This window comes from Sapajus apella, unplaced genomic scaffold, assembly GCF_009761245.1.
Source record: "Sapajus apella isolate SASKATOON/1434 unplaced genomic scaffold, GSC_monkey_1.0 scaffold1, whole genome shotgun sequence".
NCBI lineage: Eukaryota > Metazoa > Chordata > Mammalia > Primates > Cebidae > Sapajus > Sapajus apella.
The window spans coordinates 51,106,047-51,129,843 of record NW_022436941.1 but is presented as its reverse complement, the minus strand read 5'-3'; the positions used below and the strand labels follow the sequence as shown (position 1 = coordinate 51,129,843).

Below are 23,797 nucleotides of genomic sequence, written 5' to 3'. Positions count from 1 at the left end.
TTTTCTACCATTAGTTATTCTTTAATTATTATGTTAAAGGAAATCTAAGAGCATCTATTGCATTAAGAAAATATTTATTATTATAAATATTCCTTCCTTCCTTCTTCCTTCCTTCCTTCTTTCCTTCCTTCCTTGCTTCCTTCCCCACTTCCTTCCTTCCTCTCTCCCTTCCTCCCTTCATTCCTTCCTCCGTTGCTCCTCTCCTCCTTTCTTCTCATCCTCCTTCCCTCTTTTCCTCCCTCCCTTCCTTTATTGTATTATCTATATAGCAATGACGATTATTATTATTATTTCTTTTTCTTAAGATCTTCAACTTTAATTTATTTTTATGTCAATAGTTTTTGGGGTACAAGTGTTTTTTGATTACATGACAAGATATATGGTGTTGAAATCTGAGATTTTAGTGTACTGGTTACCCAAGTAGCGTACATGGTACCCTATATGTAGTTTGTATCCCTCACCCCCTCCCAACCTCTCCCTTTTGAGTATTCAAAGTCCATTATACCACTCTCTATGCCTTTGCACACCCATAGCTTAACTCCCACTTACAAATGAGAGCACGAAGTATTTTGTTTTCCGTTCTTGAATAACTTCACTTAGAATAACGGCTTCTAGTTCTACCTAAGTTGCTGCAAAAGCATTTTTTTAATGACCGAGTAGTATTCCATGGTGTATATATACCACATTTTCTTTATCCACTCATTGGTCAGTAGGCAATTAGGTTGGTTCTGTATCTTTGCATTTGTGAATTGTGCTGCAATAAACATGCATGTGCATGAGTCTTTTTCACATAATGACTTCTTTTCCTTTTGGTAGATACCTAGTAGTGGGATTGCTGAATCGAATGTTGAATCAAATTCATCTCCTTTTTTTTTTTTTAATGAATTCCGTACTGTTTTCCATAGAGGTTGTACTAATTTACATTCCCACCAGCAGCATATAAGTGTTCACTTTTCACTATATCCATACCAACATCTATTTTTTTTTAACTTTTTAATAATGGCCATTATTTCAAGGAGCATTTCCTTGAGGATTAATAGGCTCTTGAGCATTTTTTTACATGCTTATTGGCCATTTTTATATCTTCCTTTGATAAATGTCTACTCACATCCTTTGCCCACTTTTTGATGGGATTATTTGTTCTTTTCCTGTTGATTTGCTTGGGTTCCTTGTAGATTTTGGATATTAGCCCTTTGTTGGATGCATAGTTTGCAAATATTTTTCGGCCATTCTGTGGGTTGTTTGTTTACTCTGCTGAATCTTTCCTTTTCTGCAGAAGCCTTTTTATCTAATTAAGTCCCAGTTGTTTATTTTTGTTTTCACTGCATTTGCTTTTGGGGTTTTAGTCATGAGTTCTTTGCCTAGGCCAATGTCTAGAAGAGCTTTTCTAAGTAACCTTCTAGCAGTTTTATGTTTTCCTATCTTAGATTTAAGCTTTTGCCCTATCTTGAGTTGATTTTTGTATAAGGTGAGAGATAGGAATCCAGTTTCATTCTTCTATGTGTAGCTATTCAGTTTTCTCAGTGTCGTTTACAAAACTGAGTGTCCTTTCCCCAATTTCTGTTTTTGTATGTTTTGTTATAGAGCAGTTGCTTGTAAACATTTGGCTTTATTTCTGGGTTCTCTCTCCTGTTCCATTGGCCTATATGCCTACATTTATACCAGAAATATGCTGTTTTGGTAACTATAGGCTTGTAGTATAATTTGAAGTCCAGTAGTGTGATGCCTCCAGATTTGTTCTTTTTACTTAAGATTGCTTTGGCTATTCCAGATCTTTTTTGACTTTGTACGAATTTGGGGTTCATTTTTTTCTAATTCTGTGAGACATGTGGTTGGTATTTTGAAAGGAATTTCATGGAACATGTAGATTGCTTTCGACTGTATGGTCATTTTCACAATATTGAGTCTTCTAATCCATGAGTATAGGATGTGTTTTCATTTGTGTCATCTATGATTTCTTTCAGTGGTGTTTTATAGTTCCTTTATAGAGATTTTTCACTTCTTAGTTAAATATATTCCTAAGTATTTATTTTTATTTTTTGCAGCTGTTGTAAAAGGGATTTGTATGACCTGCCTCTGGGGAAAAAAAAAGAAAATTCTTTTTTGGTTATATACTGAAGGCCAAAAATTGCTGAATTTGAGGGAAAGGGACAGAAATTATTATAAAAATATAATCTGTGAGAGATAAATTAGAAATTTTCCTTTACCCATATATGATTTCAGAATTACAATCTGAGAGGTTTTGTTGTTATTGTTTTTGTTTTTCTAGTTCAATCACAAGGTTATATAAACACTTCTGTCCTCTGTTCTGGGACTATCTCTTGAGAGAAGCTTTCTTTTTATCTATCAAACCTAGATATATAGTTTAAATTCATTGTTTTAGAGTGAGGCTGCGTGGCTTGCTTACTTCTTGAATCTTGTTTTAAAATTTGCTACATTATATACTCTTCATGGTCCCAAAACATTTCATGTAGTCTATATTTCACTATTTCTTTCTCCAGAACACTAGCAGGTATCTACCATTTCACATTGAAAAGATTTTCACAAATTTAAAAAAAAGTCTAGTATGAAGATGATCAATTAAAGAACACGATTTAGCTAATGATATTGAAGAACATGACATCTACTTTTATGGGTAAAATAACATTATACTGCTATTAGGTCTTTCTATATTAATCTGGAATTTAAAAGCATTAGACATCATTGAGATTTCCTCCTTTTTATAAGAGGATTGACTGACTTTTCCCAAAAAGCCATATTCAGTTCTAAGTCTTAGGCCTTTAAATGGCATTTTACCCATGTTATGGTTTCTAAACCAAAGAATTTCTCTTTTCTGCTAACCTCTTGAGGTCACAGTGGTGGTTTGAAGTCTAAGCAGCAATTCTGTTCAAAGAGTAACTCACAGCAGGGTGTGTGCAATAAGGGTATTCGTGATTCCAGTATTCACATATATTCTACTTTACTTTTGAGAAAGTTTGGTTCTGAGGCTACTACAAAGGCAACACTCTTAAAACACGTCATTTTCTATACCTCCCTGTACTGAAAGCCTTATATAATGACATTGGAGATGTATTACTCAAATTTTCATTGCTCCAATATCATTTTGAAATACTCAGTGGAGTCCTTGATCCCTCATGTGCCCTTTGCTCTACAGTGCCTTCCATTAACCCTTGAGAAGGGGTTCATCCATTGGAGGGAGCTGGAAGATGAGATACTCTTCAAACCAAGGACCATCCCTTCAACATGGACATTTTTCTGAATAGTGGGTAGAATAGGAGTTATATTTTATAGAGTGGACTTAAGAGCATGAACTCTGATTCCTGACTTCCTGGATTTGAATCTTATCTCTGCCACTTACTAGTTGCTTGAATTTAGGCAAATTTCTTAAGCTCTTTGTATATCAGTTTCTTCATCTATACTAGCGTCATAAGAGTGATGTGAGATTTAAGAGTTAATCCATATAATGGCCAATGTCTAACACATCACAATGCTGTATATGTATAACGCTTATCATTATTAGCATTGTTCTCATCAGAATGTGTATCTGCCTTTCTTAGTGTTTCCCAGATATTCAGTGACACATTTATTGCCATATCTGATGAAGTTCCCAAAATGCTATGACTAGGCTGTATGCAACTGAAAAGGGAGAGGAAGAATTATTTTGTTAAAATTGCTTCTGCTGCTGATGTACTAGGTCAGCAAATACATAAAGTATAAATTTTTAAAATGTAAGAAGTTCAATCAAAATTTTTTTATTTTAGCAAACATATACTGTGTTCACTGTGTATAAGAATACTGCTTATTGCAGGGGAGGCAGATCAAGATGACTCAGATAGGAACTGTTGTTAGTGAACTTACAGAAAAGTAGGAGGGTTTAATGTATAAAAGCAACAACATGAAAAGGAAATTATGAATGGCTTCAGAAATAATTCATTTTTTTTTCCTGTAGATTTGGAAAGGAGAGAATGAGAAGGGGACATGTTTGAAGTGTGGGGCTTCTTGGAGGAAATGGCATTTAAGCTAGTCCATGAAGGCTGAATACAATTTCTACATATGGAGAAAAAGAATTCTGGTCACGAGGAAGGCTATCGGAACAGTGGCAGGAAATGTGAACTATGTACTTAGAACATCAGCTTAGTTTGCTGGAGCCAAGAATTTCTGATGAGAAATAACTTTGAAGTGGTAAGCCAGAATTAGATCGTGAATTGACTGAATGTTAGGCTGAAGATTTCTTGTTTTGTTTTTTACCAACATTAAGATGTATACAACCAAGTACGAAGCAAGGGATAACAATGGAAATTAGCACCTTTCCTTTTAAGAATTCTGGAGTTAAGAGGCAGATTAAAAATATGCACCAAATCATCCTTGGTCACTGACTCTTGCAATGTCAGTAGACAGGAGCAGCCCTGACAATGCCAGATGCTTCCATGAAGCTGGAGAGAGAATTAGTTGTAACAGCCGTGTCCCTAAAGTCGGTTGCTCATCCTTGGCTTTTTGATTGGCTGAATCCTCTGAAGCCTCCATGGTTTCCCATCATTCTCTTTCAACCCAAATGTGTCAAAGCCTTGGCATTATCGTGAATGTGGAATTTTTCTTCATTCTGCCTTGTACGTTTGAAGTCACACCCTATCCTTTACCCTTCGTGTGTGGCTTATTGTTCTTGGATGGCATCAGCAGTACAGCTACCTCACAACTTGGGTTACTTTTATGGTGGTCCATCCCTCCAGTAGAGACCACACTTGGGTTTACGTATTTGGATGAGGACATGTTTTCCATTCACTCATTTCTCCTTCTGTTAAGATTTTTGCATGGTTTCTTCAGGAAAATAATTTCAACACCATAGGGAAAATGAACAGAGGGTAAGAGTCTAAAATAAGGTAAACCTGTTAGAAAGTCTTGAAGAAAGCCAGGGGGAACTGACCTGGGCTTGAACCAGGGTGTCAATGGCAGAGGAAGAGGGATGATGGAGATGTTGCAAAGGAAACATCTAGCTGCACTGGTTGTTGATTGTGCAACTGGTTGCCAGGATTCAGCAAAAAGTTGTGTAGAAAAAGGGAGGGTAAAGATGATTTTGAGCTAGAGTAACCAAAACATGCAGGGTGGAAGGTTTTGCTATTAACAGAATAAGGAAAATAGAAAACAGTATAGTTTTTGGAAAAAAGTTCAGTTTTGAACATATTGAGAAATCTGATGAATAACCAGATGAAGATCACTATTAAGCATTTGGAAATGAGGATCTGTAACTTCACAGGGAGTTGGCTTGGAATCATATATTTGAGAATCATTTGAGGTATTAGTTCATGTTGAGATGAAATGATTGCCAAGAAGAGAATTTTCCAAGGAAAATGTTGTTTGATTAATATCATCAAAGTAGGAAATAGGAGGATAAAGATGAGAGAAAGAAATAGAGAGAGAGAGAGATTAATACAAAAGAAGGAGGAATAACAAGGGCACATCCAACTTAGTCATAATAAAATGTTCATTAATATATTGTATTAGTCAAAGTTCTCCAAAGAAACAGAATCAACAAGATATATATATATATATATATATATATATATAATATTTATACATATATCTATAAAGAATATATATAAATATATATAAATTATATATATATATGTGTGTGTGTATATATATACATATATATATTCCTATAAGGAATTAGCTCACATGATTATGGAGGCTGACAAGTCCAAAATCTGTAGGGTGAGCTGGCAGGATGGGGACTCAGGACAGTCAGTGTTCCAGTTTGAATCCACAGGCCATTTGCTATAGAACCAGGAAGGGCCAGTGATGTAGATATAGTTTGAAGGAAGCTTGCTGGAGAATTATCTCCCATCTAGAGGAGATCCTGGACTTTTTGTTCTATTCTGGTCTCTAACTGTTTGAGTGAAGACCACTCACATCATGGAAAACAATTTGCTTTACTCAAAGTTTATTGATTTAAATGTCCATCACATCCAGAAACACCCTCACAAAAATACTTGGAATAATATCTGAGCAAATATCTGGCATTCCATGGGCCAACCAACTTTATACATAAAATTAATCACCAGAAGTTCACTTCTATCAACTGGTCCCCATACACATCTGCTTGAACCATAGTTAATCTTCAAATGAAAACAATAACAAGGTTATATCTCTGCCTGCTATGGTACAAGTATCCAGCACATAACCACAAATGCGCTTTTTCTGCAGAAGAGAATACAAAGTTCTTGACTCATGTTTACTCTTCTCCTTGAATACTGTGATACAAAGTCAATACATTTTATATTACATGGTATTAATACACACACACACACAAACATATTTATAATAAAATGAGGAGGGAATACTAATGACAATTACATTTCTCCTTCCTGTAACAGGTCATGTGGTCACAGCTGGTATTTATAACTGCTTTCTTCCATTCTATATACCTTTTGCCTTCAGCAAGCATCTTAACTTGCTGTGGCTTTTAACATGGTGGGGTGCCCCAAACCTTCACTCCTGAATGGTCTGGGCCATTCCTAGTAGTGCCTGAATTATGTTGTGGTTTTCCATTGGCCTTAACCACAGGGAATAATAATACTAAGAAATGGTCTAAGGAATTTCCTGTATTCCAAACATACTTTTCCTTACCTTCCACTGTGGAATAACAGTTCAATATCTCCTTGGTAGTCAGGGTCAGTCACCCCAGATAGCATAGTAACTCCCTTTTTTTGCTTAAGGTGTGAGGAGTCCAAAGTGGATAGGTGGCAATCCAGTTCAATTAAATCATTTTGTCTCTTGGTGGAAGCATTCCTCCTTTTGGAACTAAACTCTCTAGGCCAGCAGAAACTAAGGTTGCAGGGACAGGAAGAAAAAATTCTGCTAGTGAATTGCTAGGATGTAGAACTAATACCTCTTGGTCAGCAGAATCTAAGATTGCAAGGACAGGAAGAAAAAAATTCTTTCTAGATAGCAAAAAAAAAAAAAAAAAATAGTGGATCAATAGTGAGTGGTCTTACTTTTATTTCCATCTCTTGATTCTTGGACCCATGAATTCTGGCTATGCAAGAAACAGCATCATATATTGGATGCTGATTCTGAGCACATACAGCTCCCTGGAGCTGCAGTTGATACTTCAAAAGGTCATTCCACTGTTTTATCAAGCCAGCTTCTCCAGGACAGTGGAGAACATGGCGAGCGAATGAATTCCATGAGCATGAGCTCATTATGTCACTTCATTGCTGTGAAGTGAGTTCCTTGATTAGAAGTAATGCTGTATGGAATACCATTGTGGTGTATAAGACATTCTAGTCCATAGGCGGCAGTTTTTGCAGAAGCGTTACATTCAGGGAATTCATATCCATATCCAGGGTCTATTCTGTAAGAACAAAAGGCTGCCTGTTCCATGATGGAAGTGGTCCAATGTATTTAACCTGCCATCAGGTAGCTGGTTGCACCCTGAGAAAAAGTGCCATATTGAGTAGTGTTGGTATCTGCTGCTCTCATGATGTATACCATTAAACACTTTTAGACATTTTTGAAATTTTGAAATGCTAATGTGATACACTATCTGAAATTTTATCTTGGAAACCCTGCTTACAAACCCATATTGTTCCCAGAGTAATCATTTGCCATCTAAATTTTAATTAGACACTGAGGAAAAATTAATACTTTCAGGCCATCGGATTTCTTAATATCCTTCATCACAATTAGCAATTCGTAAAAAGTTACATATAATTGCAGAGAAAAGGGAAGTACTATAGAGAAGTCCTAGCTAGAGCAATCAGACAAGAGAAGGAAATAAAAGGAATCCAAATTGGAAAGCAAGAAGTAAAATTGTTTGCAGATGATATGAACTTATACATGGAAAACCCAAAAGGTTCACCGAAAGAACTATAGGACTGATAAAAAATCAGTAAAGTTGCAGTATGCAAAATCAATGTAGAAAAATCAGTAGCATTTCTATAAGCCAATAGTGAACAATCTGAAATAGGAATCAAAGTAATCCTATTTATAATAGCTACAAATAAAATAAAATAAAATAAAATACATAGGAATTACCTTAACCAAAAAAGTAAAAGTTCTATAATAGAAACAACAAAACATTTACTCAAGAAATTGAAGAAGATACACACAGATAATGGAAAGATATTCCATGTTTGTTAATTGGAAGAATCACTATTGTTAAAATGTTTATACAACCAAAGCAATCTACAGATTTAATGCAATCCCCATCAACATACCAATGTCATTCTTCACAGAAATAGAAAATCCTAAAATTTATATGGAACCACAGAAGACTAGAATAGCCATAGCTATCCTAATCAAAAAGAGCACAATGGGAGGAATCATATTACTCGACTTTAAATTATTCAACAGAGCTACAGTAACAAAAAAGGGGTGGTACTTGCATAAAGACACATAGATAAGTGGAATGGAATAGACAACCCAGAGTTAAATCCATATATCTATAGTGAACTCATTTTTGACAAAGGTGCCAAAACATACATTGGTGAAATACTAGTCTCTTCAGTAAATTGTTCTGGGAAAACTGGATATCCATATGCAGAAGAATGAAACTGACCCCTACTTTTTTTTTTTTTTTTTTTACCATATATAAAAATCAATCAAGTGGATTAAAGACTTAAATCTAAGATCTTAAACTGTGAAACTACTACCAGAAAACACTGGGGGAAATTTCCAGGACTTTAAACTGGGCAAGGATTTCTTGAGTAATTCCCCAGAAACATAGGCAACCAAAGCAAAAATGGACAAATGGGATCACATCACATTTTTAACCTACTCAAGTTAAAAAGCTTCTGCACAGCAAAGAAAACAATTATCAAAGTGCAGAGAAAACCCACGGAATAAGAGAACATATCTGCAAACTACTAATTTGACAAGAGATTAGTAACTAGAACATATAAGGAGCTCAAACAACTGTATAAGAAAAAAAATCTAATAATCCAATTAAAAATTGCTAAAAGAGGCCAGGCATTGTGGCCCATGCTTGTAACCCCAGCACTTTGGGAGGCTGAGCGAGTGGATCACTTGAGGTCAGGAGTTTGAGACCAGCCTCACCAACATGGTGAAAACCCGTCTCTACTAAAAATACAAAAATTAGCCAGGTGTGGTGGTGCATGCCAGTAGTCCCAGCTACTCAGGAGGGTGAGGCAGGAGAATTGTTTGAACCAGAGAGGCAGAGTTTGCAATGAGACATGATGGTGCCACTGCAGTCCAACCTGGGTGACAGAGTGAGACTTTGTCTCAATCAACCAATCAATAAAAAATTGCTAAAAGATTTAAATAGATATTTCTCAAAAGAAGACATACAATTGTCATAGTTATATGAAAAGGTACTCAACATTATTAACCATCAGAGAAGTGGAAATCAAAACTACAGTAAGACATTATCTCCCCCCACTTAAAATGGCTTATATCCAAGTCAGGCAATGACAAACGCTGACAAGGATGTGGAGTAAAGGGAACTCTCGTACACTGTTGATGGGAATGTAAATTAGTACAACCACTATGATGAACAGCTTGGAGGTACATCAAAAAACTAAAAGTAGAGATACCATATGATCCAGCAATCTCACTGCTGGGTATATACCCAAAAAAGGAAAAAGTATATTAAAGAGATATCAGTATATTAAAGAGAATCACTCCCATGTTTGTTGCAGCTCTGTTCACTATTGTGAACTTTTCCAAGATTTGGAAGCAATTTAAGTGTCCCATCAGCAAGTGAATGTATAAAGAAAATGTGGTACATTTGTACAACGAAGTACTATTCAGCCATGAAAAAGAAAGACCCTGTCATTTGCAACAACATAGACGGAACTTGAGCTCATTATGTCAAGTGAAATAAGCCAGGCACAGAAAGACAAAATTCACTGTTCTCACTTATTTGTCAGACCTAAAAGAAAAATAATTGAACTAATGGAGATAAAGAATAGAAGGTTGGTTGTCAGAGGCTGAGAAGAGTGGGGAGGGGATAGTTAGTGAGTATGAAAAATAGAAAGATGAATAAGACCTACTATTTATTGGCGCAGCAAGATCACATTAGTCAAAAATAATGTAACTGTACATTTTAAAATAACTTGAAGAGTATAAGTGGCTTGTCTGTACCATAGATAAATGCTTGAGTGGATGGATACTGCATTTATCCTGATATGATCATTAAACGTTACATGGCTGTATCAAAATATCTTATGTAACCCATAAATATATACTCCTACTATGGACTCATGAAATTTAAAAATAAAAAAGATAGCATTCTAGGCAAAAGAGTAGAAGTTCTAATGGTTTATTTTGTTGTGTCCTCCTTGACACTGTATCAACAATAAATAACTCAACTTTTATCAAGCTGAAATTTCATTGGGGACATTTTGAACATCGGGGCAAGTAGGATATGTATATTCAAATTTATGTAAAATGTCTGTATACTAATAATGGAGACCAGGATGGAGTACTACTATGACAATAACAATTGGATCCTGCCAGTGTCCTCAGCCAGGTGAGATTTCAAGTATAGTTTTTGAATAACTGTTTGCACAGGAGTTTGCTTAACTGGTACCATGGGTTTGTATAAGATGTGCAACAAAGTAACTTGGCACATTTAAAATGTAAAGGGATCTAGTGATTTCTTGATCACTGGTGGCTTTTAATTAGATGTCATGAATAGAAGGGAGAGATTAAAAAATACTTAAATTTTAAAAAGAGCTCAAAATACTTAAAAAAAAAACTAAAATAAAACCCACAAATATTTTCTCTACTCTTTCAGACAGCAATAAAACTAAACGTCACCTAGACCTTAATGGAAATTAGATTAAATTTCCTTGTGTTTTAAAAAATTATTTGTGAAGAAAAAAGAGCAAAAAAGGACAGGGCAGGAAAATTATTCTGAAGACGTAAACGTGTACCTCAGACCTCCTGTCACTCCCACCATTTCTCTTCCGAAGCCCAACAGTCTGGAAATTGTTTTCAAGCCATGAATTCTTTTTACCAGTCCCTTTCCTACACCATGTTCTGTTTCAATTTTGAAACTCATTTGAGTCAGTGCTGGAAATGACTGTAATTAATTTGCATATCATGTAAAAGAGAGCACAAGAAAATAAAAAATGGCCCCACCCAAGAGAATATTTAAAAGCATCTCTTCGTGGAGACTTTCAGGGAATTTTGGAGAATGACTGGGGACAGTTCTTATTCACTATCCCTCACGAGGTATATGAGCTCTTCCACCTTTATCTCAACAGGTCTTCTTCATATGTTTCAGAATAAGAGTCTTCCTAGAGTGATAACCTGAAACAAACTCCTAAAGCCTGCTTAAGGAAAAGTGACAGTTTTAGCAAACCTCAAAACTATATTTCAATGAACTCTCTCTATAGTCTAACTTGTCTTAAAGCAAGTTGTAAATTTTACTGACACTTGCATTCACAATTTTTTAAAAATTAGATATTTCTATCAGGCCAGTGTGTTTCTTTAAATTATCTCTAATGACAAGCAGACATTGTTTACTTTTCTTATTCCCAACCTCTCTGACTTTTAAAAGCTAGTGAAAGTGTTTTCACAAAAATGTTATTTAATCACTAGGAAAAAAACCGTACCAACATGAGTAAAATGACTATACAGTGAGATTCAAAGCTTTAGAAAGACATTTTCTAAATTAATATTAATACACTGTTTAAGTGTATTAAATTAATATTGCTTGGCATTTTAGATATTTGCTCATTTTTGGATGCTCAAAAGTATTTGAAATAGAAAATTATTTAAAATAGGACTAATTTTGAAAATGCTGTGTTGCTATTGGCCAACTAGACTATGTAATAATTATATATTCATGTATATTACTTAATTTGGCTTCTGAGAAAAATAATTGGATGACAAGGTTAGTAATCATTTACATAGCAACTGTTACATGCCAAGCTTTGTTCTGAAAGTTCTCTATACAGTGATGGATTTCCTCATCTTAGGACTAGTATTATGCCCAATTTACCGATGAAGAAATGAAGTTATGTAACTTTCCAGCAGTCACTGGTAGAGCTGAGAGTCTTCAATGACTTCTCAATTTGATCCTTGCAGGGTATCGCTGACCTCAATAACTGTGGTCTACTGACACTGAGTTTTGAGGGTAGAAAAAGAAGAAATTTAACTAACGTAAAAAAATTAACCAAAGATCTAAGTGTTCTGCCTTGTAAAAAGAAAATGTTGAAAAGTCTTACATCGTTTTGGTGACTCATTCAAGCCACAGATGTCCAGATCCCAGTACCTCCATTGACTCAAGCCAGTTGTCAATGCTCAACCTCGCTAAATGTTCACAGCTCTAGTTTCTCATTTCTCCCCTAAAAAAGGGGTAAGGAAAGAATTGAAGTAGGCTGTCAACATTTACCCTTCCAGTTGTCATTTTTGTCTGGGAAACACTTTAACCAATTTTCATCTGCACTTTTAGCAAACCTCAAACTGCAGTCATGTCTTTTAAAAACTTTAGGTCACTGTTTCTCTGACCAAATTAGGTGTATCTCAGAGCAGTATGATGACTGTAGACAAAGGAAGTTGGTAAGGAAGTTATAAATAGTAACCAATTCCTAATGCCTTGTAGGTGTTTGGTAGCAGGAAGTAAATAAGAATATTTTTGGTTTTTCTCTGGCACCACTTTTACTTTTTTGAAGATATGCTTAATATTCCTTCTTGAATGCCTGCCTGAAAATTACTATTCCATTTGAGAAAACTAAGGAATCTGTGTCAATTAGAGAGTTTGCTGATTGAGAGCCTCTAATTAAAGAGCCTACCTACATTGAGAATATAAAGAGAGCTGAAACTCAAATGATGACACTGACACTTCAGTGACTCTTTATAGAGCTGAACCAAGTTCTGGTACATGGATTTTTAGAGAAATGGATTAATTCAAGGGTCAAACTTCCCTTAGGCATATATCTCAAAATTCTTCTAGGAAATGAGAAGTTCAAGTCCAATTCAAGTTTAAATTATTTATACATTAAGTAATTAAATATGCAGTCTATAATATGTAGAATAGAAAAGAGTTCATTCACATTGCTCGTTTTAAACTTCAGTTTCTGAATAGAAATATACTTTTATTTTCTATTCCTATAAAGAAGCATTACAACAAATGTGTATGATGAACCACAAGTTACTTAAATAAAACGTGCTGACGGATTTTTTTGTCTACCATTATTTTATATTTTGATACAAGTTTATTTATTCTGATCTATATAATTTTAAAGCATTGTGTCATAAGACTCTTACCATTCAACGTCTTGCTATGTTCCTTCCACATAAACACAAGCACCTTGTGAAAAAAATATGTACCAAATATTAAAAGATAGTCGTTCTTGGAACAATTTCATATCACACCAGACTGCAAAACAAATGAGTCCTTGTATCAAGGTACATTCGTAATTTCTGGATATGAATAACATTATAAAGAACGTGTTTATTGAGAAGGCAGACCCATTGAATTCTCAAGGCTGGATGTATACTCGATTCAGTGTTAATGGCACTTGTGTTTTCACAGTTTTGGAGAAACAGACTTCTGTTCATTTGTTGCTTTCTGTATGGACTTCCTTATACCAATAAATTTTAAAATGTTTTTTATTATGTTTAGTTTGACATAATTTTTAAATGGATACTCCTTTGTTATCTAAAGCTGCATAGAGATATTTTTCTGACAATAAGGAGCAAAATTTACATGTTAAAAACTATGTTGATAAATTTAACACTGGAAAAAGAATAACCAAAATAGAGCAGATTTTACTTTTTGATTGCAATGATTTTGTGTTTGCCTTCCAAGAAGAAAAGCAACAGGGACAACCAGTAATGTTTAATGTTTGGAAACTGTCAAAGCAGTCATATAATTTCATTGTTATATCTAGTCCAGAAAAATGCAAGTGAACAGAAAGTGGGTCTCTTATTAAAGGACATTTTACCTCTATTTTTACTTTGATTCAGAATATCTAAGTAATACATCTCTAGACAGCTTCAGCTTCTACTAATGCTCAAAAGAAAGTGCCTAATAAATATATATGCAGCACATAATCTCGTATTGTAGCTTACCATAGTCATGCTATATTTCTTGGATATGAAGCAGTTGAAATGGGAAGCATTAAAGCCTTTCCAAAGGGAACTATTTTTGATAGTTTATTACTTGCCTTGAGATTACAGTTGTAAGGCTCTGACTTAATTAATTCATATATACTGTATTATTCCAAAAATGTTTAAATTTGTTTTTAGGGTCAGTTTCTGTGTTATCAGAATTCTCTAAGGAAAAACGTCAGATTTCCATGAAATAAAAACCAATACATAATGTAACATTATAAAACAGTAGTTTGAGAGCAATTCGTTCTTGAGCATCACAAGAAATATATATTTATTACCAATTTTTCTTTCCTTTTTCTTGATTACCTAGAATTTTAAATATGCTGTTTTGAAATAATATTTAGGAATTACATGATAAGGGGTATTTCTAAATTTTATATTTAAATATTTCAGAATACTTATAAAGCTCATAAATACTAATGCAACATAGTAAAATTTGAATTATAAATATTTCTAATTTGTATCAAAATGTTGATGGAGAAAGATCTTTTAGGTCCACCAGTATTAAAATTTATTTATCTTAATAGACAATCCTTATAACTCTTCCATAATTGCACCACATTTAGATTTTAATTCAATGGAGATATCTAGATGATTTAAATTTTTAAAAATAGGGGATACAAGAAGGTTACATTGGTTCTTCTTACAAGTAACTGTTAACAGACATTGTTGGAAGTAAAGAGAGTTCTTTTTGCTATAACAAAATACTTCAAATTTAAATATATAAACTAGGAAACATTGGGCATGAGAAAAGATTGTTTTACAAGGGATTGATCAAGTTGACAGTATACTAATGGGTTTTACTGAGATAGTGATCATTAAACCCTGTTTTCTGAGAATGTGGGGTTATACTTTCCATTGATAGTGATGGGAATTGATGGATAAATAAATTACATTATGAACATAATATAAATATATGGTGGAATGGTAATTAAAAAAATAGCTTTCATATATCCAATATAATCAAGCCTTAGCTAAGGCCATGATTTCAAAATATTTTTAACCTTTTCTGAAAACAATCTATAAACATATATTGTGGCATAATTGAATTTCAGTTTAACATGTTCATCAGTAATTTTGGTATTGTGATAACAATTACAAATCTCATAGTTTGGTGCAAAAATTATCAATCAGTCCTGTAAAGCAATTGGTATTAAATAAAAAGAGTTAGTATTAAAGGTGGCCCTTGAAAAATTAATAACTATTCTACTTGATTTTGAGCCTTTGTAAATTCTTATAACCAATTTGTAGAAATATGTGAAAGATATTTGCAATATGAAGTCAACTATTAATTATTTAGAGAATGGTATCCAATTTGTGAAATATCTAGCAACTACCTTCTGCTTGGCCACTGTGTTGCCATTTTATCATCTTATAAATACCTACCAAGGAGAAAGCAAACCCAAATAAACCAAACATAAAGCAAACCAAAAACTGCTTAGTTTTGTTGATATTTAATTGTTTTCAGAAAAATTTGATTTGTAAAGATAGAAATTGAGATTTTGACTTAACTGGATTTTAATTTTGTCTGGCTTTTGTTGATATTATGGAGGTAATGTAAGAAGTGATTTATGGCTGTGTGTGTGTGTGTGTGTGTGTGTGTGTGTGTGTGTGTGTGTAGCTGAAAGCACTGCCACACAAATAAAGCTGAAATAGGAAAAATAATAGAGCCTGAGCAAATACTTTTCCCAAAATTAACACATTAAATCTGATCAGCAACCACAGTGATGGAAAGAGGCCATCACTATTCTTGACTTGTAAGAAAAAGGAACCAAACCAAGGGTATAGGGCTTATTGCCAAATATAAAACTAATTTAAAGACAAAATACTAGTAAAACTATGCCAAACACAGTTCTTTAAAGGAAAATTAAATATTGACTAGAATTGTAAGTGATTTTTTAAAATAAAATTTCAGTGTTAATAAGCTTTTTTTTTTTTTTTTTAGTTGACAGCAGGATCTTTTGAGTTTGGCTTCCTACAGGGATAGCCTTGAGAGACAGGCTTGGCCTTAGGGTCTTAACTGTTCTAGCCTCCATCGTTTGGAGTCTCCAAGAGAATATATGAGAACTATGGGAGAGCAGATCTATAAAGTACACTGTGTTCTCTCCAGTGGATCCTTAAGGTTTCATTATTTCAGCTCTTTATTATTGCGTTTGACTTTATCATCAAGATTAATTTGTTCTTCCAAATGGATTATTCAAGTTTATTTTAAAAATCTGTATATTCTCCTTTTATGTAGATTCTCCAAAATAGCTGTAAGAGAAGAGTCACCAAATGCTTCAGTTTTGCTGAATTGTTGGCATCTGAGTTATGTGACTTATTTCCATAGGGAAGTATGTTAGGTTTTCAGAAGGATTCATGGCTTGTCTTTTTTTTAACCACCTAATAAGACTTGCAATGTGACATTTGACTTTGGAAAAAGACGTTGCACTAACAGTTTTAAATTGATTAGTGTATACACAGCTACTTCTAATATTTTTGGACAAAAGAAAGGAGTACAATCTTTGGCTTTGAAATCATGCTATATGAAGTGATACATTTAGACTTGAGAGAAAACAGATATATGTTTTTAATTCCATGCTTCTCTAAACTACTTGGAACAAATTATATTGTTCTTTTTTTTAAAAAAAATGATTATCTATAGGGTGAGTGGGGAGAATAAGACATTATGGCTAAATTGTTCATTAACTCTCTTATTTTTTCCTGGAATATTCTCCTATGTATGATAGGAACAAATAATTAAGAAATAAAATTTGAATTAAATAAAAGAGGAAAAGATTAATTTGTTTTATGCCACATGTGGGCATACTTGGTGTTACTGTTGTAGGGGCACAGCCCTTGAAAAACATATTTATTATTCCTTGATATGTTAATTGTATTATTTGTATTTTTTTACATAAATGAAAAAATTACCCTTTTATAAAAAACTATTCATAGCAAAATATGATCATACCATTGTTCAACTTTTGTAAAACAGAATAATGCTACATAGCTGTTTGTTTCAGTTACAAGTCTAATTTATAAATCTCTCTGAAATATTTATGGTACTTGATAAATAGATCACAGAAAGGTTTACTAAAACATTTCTCATTGATTTTTAACCTAAGTTACGTCATATTTTATTTTGGATGGTCTCCAATTACAAATTCATTTGTAAGTTGTTGTTTTGTAAAACAATTTAATCCTGGCATTTAACTTCATTCAGAGTTCAGTTAGGCTGATTCTATAATAAGTTAAAGGCAATACACTGATATGACAAATATGACTTTGACAGAAAATTTTTAGGATCTGTTCTTGGAAGGAACTCTACTTTATAGGTATAGAAAATGAGAGCTGGCAAGGAATTCATCTGAATTTTACGAAACCAATAAACAAAAAACCATATTATACTTATAACTATTATTATAATTCTGACAATTTAGTACAGCATTATAAGAGAGATGACATATCAACCAATCTCATTTTTAATCCAATCATATACATTTGTATGGGTTGTTTTTATATGTTTGGATGAGGTTTGTGTTTCAGTAGAGATAGGGTTTCACCATGTTAGCCAGGCTGGTCTTGAACCCCCAATCTCAAGTGATCCACCCACCTCATCCAATCATATCCAAAGCAGAGTCACACACATATAACTGTACAGCAAGCAGAAAAAAAAGGAGAGAAGTGTATTTCTCTCATGCACATATATATATGAATGGATATAAACATGGGAACAATAGACACCATCGGCTACTGGACTGAGAGGGAAGGTGGATATGGGTTGAAAAAGTATTGTTTACTATGCACATTTCTTGGGTGATGGAATCTGGACCCCAAATCTTACCATCATCCAATATACCAATTTACCAAGACTGTACATGTACCTTTTTATCTAAAATAAAATTTGACTTGTTTTTTACAAGAAAAAGAAAAAAGAAAGGAAGAAAAGCTTCATGGTAATTTTAGTTTACTGATCATAGTTTTAACTATGAGTGGTGGAAGGGTGTGGAGCCTGGGGGTGGATCTCATCTTGCGGTTATCCTTACCACAGTCAGCTCAGGGGGCAGGGACCGGGAGGGCAGGATGGTACATAGATGCTGGAAGCTAGCCAGCCGTGGCCATTAATTAACTTGAATGACTATGTTTCAGAATTTGTGAGGTACAAAGTACTTTAAACTTCCAAGAAAATGAAGACTTCAAATGAAATTTCTACCATTTTTCAATCAACTCGTTAAGTATTTACATTTATAGGTGGTTTAACCCCATCCGTGAAAGGGGAACATTTTCTAAAAATTGAAAAATGGCTTGCTGTTAGCCAAACTATAATACACAGTAAAGACCACAGTGTGCATAGTTTAAAATGACCAAAAAGAGGAATGAAAGAATTGAATCTCTAATCTTAACCAGATTGAGTAGATATTATCCTGTAAGAAAGGAAATGAATTTGCAGATGACTTCACAATTCACTGGCTTACAGTGTTTCACAAATCACTCAGGTAAGAAAGGTAAAGTGAGTGATCATGGTGACTGATAATGATGTTCCTCATGTGAAGGAAGGTCTCCCTGAGTTGAAAACAAAATCATCTGGCAAAATAGGGTGATGGTCTTGTTTTAAGACCACAGAACTCAGTGTGATGCTTCTGTTAAAACATGTAGAATGCACTTAACACCTCAAATGGAATGAATTGCATGCTAATAATTATCTCTGTATTATAGCCAATGAGTTGAAATGGTTTCTTTATAGACAGGATAATTAGATTATACGTAGAACAGTTCAAGATATCTAAAAGTATTAGGCTGTTGATCAATTGATATGACGCCTGATACTTGAAATAAATAAAATTGCCAAAGTCAATGTCAAAGCCATTTTGGCTGCCTCTCCAACTTGAAAGTCATTAAAATAAAATTATCTGAATACCCAATTACTTCATGGATGTATTTTAATGGTTATTGTTTTGTTTAATCATTTTATTGCAATTAAAACTTGCTAAATAGCTCTTTTTAAGTGTTCTAACATTTTTCTTCAACTTGGGTGATTCTACAATGGAGGTTTTTTTGTAGATTAGTGCCTAATCTGTCTACTTTTTAGCCTCTAGATCAATATCATTGTGGAAAAAAGATTCTGTTTTTTTCTTGGTTTAGATGGAAAATTTAAATACCAATGTCAGATGACAAAATACTTCATCAATAGGCAATTAATGTATTTACAGTGAAATAAATTTCAGGGCAAAATAAATGAAAATGGGTGACTATATTGGAACCTTGAGAGTAATAGCCAGCAAGCAGGGGTTGGAGTTAAAGCTTGGTGTTGGCAAAGCATGCTTCTAGGGGCTATGTTCCAGGAAAGGTGGAGAGATAATTGGTGTGAGAGAGGCAAAGAAGGTGTAATTTCAAAGACTAGTTGTCTTATGCACAAAAGCATCATAGTTCTCAAGCATAGATTTCATCTTCTATTTATTCAACAAATTTTTATTGAACATTTACTACATACCAAGAAATTCGCATCACCCAAAGGTGATTTAGACAGATTTGTGACTTTAAATAACTCTTCCTCCTTAAGGGAAATAAAATCATATGCAATTCAATAAATATAATAGTAGGAGTATGAACAAAGTAGTAATTTATCAAGTAGCACTGTTTTCAGGGAAGTGGGTGTATTTTAGGCAAAATATAAGGTAGAAAAGTGCATTGTACATCTCCAGATAAGGAGGGGAATGGGGGAAAGGGGGAAGATGGGAGGGGAATCTGGGAAGATGTCAGTCTGAAAGGCTGGGTTGCTAAGGGCATTGTTCCTTATTTCTAAGGAGATTTAGATGGGTAATATTCAGATGGGCACTATAGGCAAGTGGAAGTCATAGGAGAATTTTAACTTTGAGCGCATGATCAGAATTTTGTTTTGGGAAAATCATTCCTACAGATGATTTTCTTTAGAAGATGAGTAGAGACTGGTAACAGGGAATTAGGTGGTTACGACAGAGGATGAGAGTCTTTGCCTGGGAAGATGGAGAGGAATTGGACATAAATGAAAAGTTGAGAGTAAAATGATGGTGATAAACAAATCTTTTAACTAGCACTTATAGGGTAGCATTGAAAGTAGAGATACAAAAGGATCTCAAGGTTTTTACCGAGGGAACTAGATGGGTAATAGTAACTAACTTCTCAGTGTTTATGTCCAAATAGCAAACTTTCTTCAGATGTGTATACCTCCTTGTTTTCTCTAAAGATATATACAGGGTTATATCTTAAGATATTCTGGGGCAGTACGTGTTCTTGGGGAGATTTATTCTGATACATATTTGGAGGACAGTTGTCAAAATAAAAAAATATTAGGCATCTTACATTATAACACTGTAGTTTATCAGCTTCTTTCAATCTGTAAATCAATTCCTCTCTCTTTCTCTCTCTCTCTCCCCCTCTCTCTGTTTCTCTCACTCTCTTGAAATATAACTACCAATGTGTAGTGGCACTGTCTTTTTTTAATCACGGGAAAATACATTTTTCTTGGTAAGGATTTTAGATGCCGTATGCATCCTTAAAATGCTTTTGGGAGAAAGGAACTGTGTAAGTCTTGCATTTTTCCATTAAAAATTATGAGTCAACAGGGTAGAATGTATTCTGCAATTTATGCCTTCCTGTGAACATTAGTACAAATCTCCCAGGTCAGGATTTGGTGGTGGAGTGTGGGAATTTTCCATGCCTTTCAGCATTGATGTCTAAGACTTTTAATCCAAGTTATCAGTTCAAAATGAATGGGAGCAATTTGCTATTCATTTTGTGAAGTGTGGACAGTGGTTTTGATAAATGAACAAGGCTTTGGATAATTTGAGTAAAATCCTTTTCTAGGTAACACCTTGTACACTATAGAGACTAAAAAGAATGACATTGTAGATAAAGGAAAAATGTGCATTTGAAGCCTATTGATAGAAAATTCTTTGGGATATGTTCTAGATCTAAATCTGTAATCATAATAGATAAATATATCTGTTAGGTCTAGGAAGAGGAAAGGGAAAAGAGGAAAAAGAAAGCCAAAATGAATGTTATTGGCAGTATAATAATTAGTTTGCTAATCACAGATTTTAATAAGAAACTAAGATGTCTCAACCTAAGTTAAAATGTAACATCAACTTTATAGAGGGGGATTAGGAAGAATACACACACACACACACACACACACACACACGCACACTATCCCATTACAATGACCTTGAAGTCACAGTATTAAAGAAAAAAGATAAAAGAAAGCTGGAAAAACTGGAAGAGCACTTACTATTCTGTGTGCAGAAAATATTTAATTTAAACACTCTAAGAAATTATGTCCAAAGAATCATTATCCCAGGAAACATCTATAGAATGAGTGTATTTCAAGATCTTCATTACAGTTTAATTTGCATAGATATTTTGGGGAACTCTAGGACTCTAAGTGTATCCCTAGGATTTTATTTGCAGAAATGAAGTAAACTATGGATAAGCTTTTCTCAAGTCTTAAATACTAGATTTCTGCATCAAGAAAGCAAAATAGGCTCCACTCAGACACACTCAGGGAGAACATCAAGATAGAGTGTGACACTTTACCCACTGTTAAGGAAGAGAATGAGAACTTAAATGCTGACTCAGGGAACAGGGAAACTGTGCTTTCTTCCCCAGTGTGGCAATAAGGGAATTAATCAAGTTCAGCTTGTTGGCAGAACTATGTTACACTGCAAAGCATGAGATGGGTTCAATGGATCGAGTCTGAGCAACCCTTTAGGGCAATGTATTCCAAACTTACCTGACTACTGAAATATGTTTAAGTTACAACGCATTAATGGAATACCAACAGAAATCATAAGACATATTGCATAATTTGATTAAAGAAGACCTCAAACATCGTGTCATATCAGAGTTAAAAGCTGCAAAATATGATAAAAACTTATTCATATATGTGATGTAGGTTTAGAGCGCCACCAATCAGATAATTTATTCTATTTCATTAATAACAAAAAACTTAAGTTTTTCAATCTTAAGTATAATAAAATACCAAAACATTTTACCAGGACAGCTTATTAAAAAATCTTTTTATAGCATATTCACTTAACATTGTTATATAATATGAAATCTTGTTTTATATAGATACTGTGTAGAAGAAGAGAATAGGAATTGCATATTTTGCAGCCTTTGGGTAATCTTAGATGGACTACTCTAAGATTTACTTCAAAGACAGGAAAAAATGAGATTCATCATCTTAATTTTGAAGTATTCTGAATTTTACTTGTTGACATGTTTTACTTAGACACAATTTGAAAACGACGTGACTCTTCTTTTGTTTAATTCCCTCCTTTTTCAATTATTGTTCTTTTGTTTAATGCCCTCTTTTCTCAATTATAGTTCCTGGTAAATAGGATCATGAGGTATAAATTTTTCATATATGACAAATATTAAAAGCATACAGTATCTTAGAGTTGTAAAATGCTACTAAAAACCAATCATTTTCAAATAGACAATGCATGTCAACCTGAGGGTTAAGTGGTAAATACTGCATCAAAGTGTAGGTTAAAAGTTATAAAGTCATTCTCATGACTTCTGCGTGTCCTGGTGTGCATTTCTTAAAAGCAGATAATTGTATGACAATTGTAGTTGTTTGCACATTTATTCAATATTTTTATATATTAAATTCATGTATAAAATAAATGTGGAGACAACAATGCTTCTAGCTATGTGCCTGTGTGTGTGTTTGTGTGTGTGTATGCATGTGGCCTTGAAGAACAGAGTTTGGGAATTGTTGCTTGTAATTGCAGAAAGCAATATAACACTGTTGATTATCCAGTCAAAGAAAGGTTCAAGGGTGCCATTTAACACAAAAATCAGACAGATTCTTTGGGAAAAGGCACTAGGAGTTGCTACTGTGTCCTGAAGGCCCACCTGCTGTTGTTGCCTTTATCAAAGATTGCTGCTGAAAACCATCCTAGAGACAGAAGCAGCAGCCCTGAAAGTGGGGATTTTGCGCTAAGCACAACCTTTGGAAACAGAAGGTAGGCTTGTAGAGGGTCTTTGCTCCTCTTTCTCAAACCACAGTGCCACACTAGGAGAGGCCCATGAAACACTGGGGTTGTGTGGTACTAGCAGGAAAGGGAGCAGTGAAGATGATGATAACGATAATTTTAGTGCTCCTTACTGAGGTGAAAAAATAAAAATTTCACAATAGGAAATCCAGTGTGGGTTAAATCCTAGCTTAAACTGGGTAAGAATTTAATTTCTTTACAGCAGCAGTAAGTCTGCCCTTAGATTTCTGCTACAGTAGTAGGAACTGGATGAAAGAAGCTAATATTTATATAAGCCAATAATAAATGTAGAAGCAGGACACAGGTTGATTCAATGGCTATTCCAAGATTAGAATATGTAAATGGAAGCAGTAATTTGAATTCAAACTGAGAACCATCCTTGGTGGAGAAGTGGAATTAGCTTTTCTGTTTGAGTCATTCTGTACCTGGATCTTTAATCCTGGGAAGTCCAGTGAGGCCACAGAGTCCTGCTTATTCTTATGAACAGTACTGATATAAACCACAGCCTAGGTACGTGCACCTTCCCCACCTGATATCTCCTATCATTGTTTAAAAAATGTTTTTAGCTTCTTTCCTAATTTTTGTTTGTTTTGTTTTTACCTTTCCTTTCCATGGCTTCTGGCTCTCCCTGCTCTACTGATGCGGTTTAGAGCTTCCTGCCCTTGCCACAATCTCTCACAGGGAAGCTCTCC

The 23,797-nt window shown here is 34.2% G+C and overlaps 1 long non-coding RNA gene across 1 annotated transcript; it reads left to right on the top strand.

Moving 5' to 3' along the window:
• The first annotated feature begins 333 nt into the window (after positions 1–333).
• On the top strand, positions 334–23,465 carry LOC116552897. The gene is made up of 3 exons (XR_004269550.1): positions 334–751; positions 19,909–19,918; positions 23,454–23,465. It is a non-coding gene; the product is annotated as an uncharacterized LOC116552897 (long non-coding RNA).
• The last annotated feature ends 332 nt before the right edge of the window (positions 23,466–23,797 follow it).